The sequence below is a fragment of the Onychomys torridus genome, chromosome 14 (assembly GCF_903995425.1).
Source record: "Onychomys torridus chromosome 14, mOncTor1.1, whole genome shotgun sequence".
Lineage (NCBI taxonomy): Eukaryota > Metazoa > Chordata > Mammalia > Rodentia > Cricetidae > Onychomys > Onychomys torridus.
The window spans coordinates 39,045,024-39,049,416 of NC_050456.1; the positions used below are offsets into that span (position 1 = coordinate 39,045,024).

At 41.2% G+C, this 4,393-nt stretch overlaps 1 pseudogene; it reads right to left on the reverse strand.

The window, feature by feature from the left end:
• Positions 1 to 3,113: 3,113 nt before the first annotated feature.
• LOC118595205 lies at positions 3,114 to 3,384 on the reverse strand (annotated as a pseudogene).
• Between the last annotated feature and the right edge of the window lie 1,009 nt (positions 3,385 to 4,393).

Below are 4,393 nucleotides of genomic sequence, written 5' to 3' on the forward strand. Positions count from 1 at the left end.
TAATACATAAACCCTCACAGAAGACAGAGCTTGGCAGTACGTGGGTGTGTAGTAAATACACACATTCACACATGCACAGTTCTTTTAAACATTTTTATAGTAGTCACAATACTTGGAATCACTCTTTTCTGTCATGCGGCCATATTATTTACCTATAATGCAATTAAATTCATTTGCTACTGTGTATCCCACTACACGCTTCCCCCAAATCGTATCTTATTGTAGTCAGTTATTTATTTGAGTGTGGGAAACACTACATGCCTCCCCGCCCCCTTGTTTCTTTGAGACAGGGTCTGTCTCTGTAGCACAAGATGACCTCAGACTTGCAAATAGTTCATATTGATGGTCAGCTTGATAGGGTCTAGAATCATCCAGGAGGCATGTCTCTGGCATGTCTGTGAGGCACTTTCTACAGTGGTCTAATTAAGGTGGGGAGACCCACCCTGAATGTGGGTGGTACCTACCCAAGAACTAGGGTCCTGGAATAAGTAAAATGGTGAGAGCAAGCTGAGCATCAGCATTATCTGTCTGCTGCCTGACTGTGCCTACAATGTGACCTGATTCTCAAGCTCCACTTGCCATGGTTTTCCTATCATTCTGAGTGTTTCCATCAACTGTGAGCCCCCCCCCCCCCCCTTTTTGGTTTTTCGAGACAAAGTTTCTCTGTGTAACAGTCCTGAAACTCACTTTGTAGACCAGGCTAGCCTCTAACTCACAGAGATCCACCTGCCTCTGCCTCTGCCTCCTGAGTGCTGGGATTAAAGGCGGGTGCCACCACCTGGCACAAACTCTTTCTTAAATTTCCTTTGTCAGGTATTTTGCACCATGCTGAGAAAGAAACAAAGAAAGAGACACCAGAGATTGACACTGGGCAGTGGAGTCCTTGCTGTGATCACGGCAAGTGTGGCTCCTGTGCACTTGGAACTGGTTTGTGAGAGGAATCTGGAAGAGTTTGCAGCTGCAGGATAAAGAACTCCTTAGTGCTGCAAAGCAGAGCTGGCTGAGCCAGTCTGGCTGGGGTTTGGAAGGCGATAAGGCTGAGAGAAATACAGACAGTGTGGAGGATTAGACTATGCACCGGCCTTTCCAGCTATGCCTTGGCAAAGACTAGGCATGGCTTGATTTTTCCCATGTCCTGGGACCTTGGTTGAAGCTGAATTTAAAAATGATTGTGATAATGAAAAGACACGAAGAACACCCTAAACGTGTGGGAAGCACCCTTCTATGGGCTGAGGTCACAGATTGTGTGAAAAGCAGCACCAGCCTTCATCCCGCTCTGCCTCGTGACCATGGAGGTCATGGATTTAATGTGACCAGTTGCTTCAACCGCCTGCTGCCCTGACCTTTCCCATGACCTTCCCTTGAACTTCAGCCAAAGTCAAATTTTCCTTAATCTGTTTTCATCAGCTGGGATTGCGGGCGTGTACCCCCAGGCCTGATGTTATGCAGTATTAGTTTGTATTCCCTGATCACTCCAGGGAAGTATTTATTGGCCATTTGTGTCTCTCCTTTTGAAGCTTGTCTATGGTTCAGTAATCTACTTGCTAGCTGGAATATTTGTATTGGTGTTTAAATTTTCATGTTCCTTGGCATATTAGAGATATCAAGTCCCTGTTGTAAATTTGACAACAACTTTCCCCATTTTGTAAGCTGTCTTTCACTCTCGTGATTTGCCCTGCAAAACCTTGTCAGGTTCATGTAATCCCACTTGTCAATCAACAGGATTATTTCCTGTGCTGCTACAGTCTTTCCAGATAGTCCTTGCCCATGCCTGTCTACTGTCTCCTTCAGTTTCCTCAGAGTCATACGTTTTCACTGTAGGAGTCTTTTAACTCCTTGGGTAAAGTTTCTTTCTGGGTTATTTATTTGTTTATTATTTTGAAGCTGTTGTAAATGAATTTTCTCATCCAATTTTTTTCTTTGAAAGTTTGTTACTAGTATATAGGAAAGCTGGTGACTTTTGTATGTTGATTTTTATAGCCTACTACTTTGCTGAAAGTATTTATAGGTTTTAAGAGTTTCCCTTCTTCTCTTCTTCTTCCTCCTCTTATTCCTCCTCCTTCTTATTCTGGAACTTGCTCTGTAGATCAGGTTGGCCTTGAACTCAGAGCTCCTCATGCCTCTATCTCCTGGGTGCTGGGATTAAAGACAGGTTTTAAGAGTTTTCTGGCAGTCTTTAGGGTCTTATTAGTATTGGACCATGTCATCTGCAAATAGGGATAATTTGACTTCTTATATTGCTTTTTATTTCTTTTTCTTTTTTACTGCTTTGTCTAAGACTTGGTGTACTATCTTGAATAAAAGAGAGTAGGCACCTGGATCTGGCTCCAGATCTTAGAGAATGCTCTCAGTCCCACCCAGTGCCCATTTGATGCTGACTATGGGCTTGAGCTTTGTCAAAGACCTTTTCTGGATCAATTGAGATTAAATCATGGGACTTTTGCCATAAAGTCTATTTATGTATTTGTAAACTGAATTACACTTATTCCTTTGCAGAGGTTGAACCAAACTTACATACCTGGGATAAAAACCAGCTTGGTCATGATACACATTGTAACATTTAATTTTAAATTCAGCCTGTATTTGGTTGAGAATTTTTGTATTTATGATCTATGGTCATTAGGAAAATTGGTCCACAGTTACTTGGTGGTGGTTATGTTTTTTTCCAGTTTAGGTATCGTGGCAATACTGGCTTTGAGTGTGAGTTTGGTGTTTTCTCTCCCTTTTCTAGTTCATGGAACAGTTTGAAAAGTACATCTGCCAGCTCTTCTTAAAGGTCTGGTAGAATTCAGCAGTGAATCATCTGGACCCAGGGTTTTCTTTCAGGGAAGACTTTTTCCTTGTTATTATGGCTTCCATCTCATCGCCCATTGTGGATCTACTTAAGTTGCTTATTTATTCCTGACTTAATTTTGTTTGTTTTTGTCCATTCATTTACATTATTTTATTTGGAAATGTTTTTAATGGTATAGTGAAACTAAATGACAGTGGCTATCATTAGTTTAGGCATCATCGGTTTATTATAAAGGGAGGCATGGAAATTATTTACATGACGAATAGTTCAGAACGTCAGCGGAATGGGCAGCTTCATGTGACACTGTTTCAACAGTGATTCAGTCCACATCCTTTCCAAGAATGTCACCATCTCTCTAAATAAGAAGTAATCCTTGTTGTCTAGAACTACTTTGGTGCCTCCATATTCTGGGAGAAGAACTTGGTCTCTGACTTTCACATTGACTGGCTGAATCTCTCCACCCTTCCCTTTGGCACCTGATCCCACAGCCACTACTGTCCTTGAGACTTTTCCGGAAGCATCATGCTACCTCTGGCTACAGTTCCAGTGGCAAAGAGCGGGAGAAACTTTCTGAAAGCCTGTCCAGCCATGACCTGTGCCTCCACAGCTCAGGCTCTGAACTCAGGCCGCCGCTGCAAGGAGAGCCCTCCTGACTTAATTTTGGTAGGTCATGATATTTAGGAATCTATCTAGTCCTTTGGGGTTTTCTCATTTTTGAAATACAAGTTTTGAGAGTTTTCCTTGATGATTCTTGGGATTTCGTTGGAGTCTCCTTCCCACCTGTACTTTTATTAAACCTAGTTTTCCTTGTCTTTCTCCTGATTAGATTGGGCAGGGCTTTATTGATCTTGTTTTTCTTTTCAAGAAACTAACTTGTAGTTGGAATTTTCTTTGGGCTGCCAACCAGTTCCCAAATAAAGACATGGAGGCTTATTATTAATTGTGAATGCTCAGCCTTAGCTTAGGCTTGTCTCACTAGCTCTTTTGACTTAATTTAACCTGTTTCTAGTCATCTATGTTCTGCCTTGGGGCTTTTTACCTTTCTTTCATTCTGTATGTCCTACTTTCCTGCTTCTTCTGTGTCTGTCTGGTTGGCCCCTGACTTTCCTCCATCCTAAATTCCTCCTCCTACTTACTCACCCTGCCTGGAAGACCCACCTATACCCCCTCCCTCAATACTGTCCATTCAGCTTTTTATTAGACCAATCATTGTCTTAGGCAGGCAAGGTAAAACAGCAACACATTTTTACATAATTAAACAAAGGCAACACATCTTTACACAGTTAAACAAATGTAACATATCTTTGCACAGTTAAACAACTTTCCATAATGCTAATCTTTGTTCAGTTCTGTGTATTATGCTTGCAGTCTCTAATTCATTGGTTGTGCCTTAATCTTTATTATTTTTTGCCATTTTTTGCATTTGTGTTTGGTTTGTTCTTGATTTCTAAGACTTTGAGGTATACTATTAGGTTATTAATCCAAGAACACTCTGATTTTTAAATTTTATTTAATTTTTAACCATTCACATGTGTGCATATCTGTGTATGGCTATGTGCACATGAGCATAGTGTCTGTAGAAACCAGAAGAGGGCATCA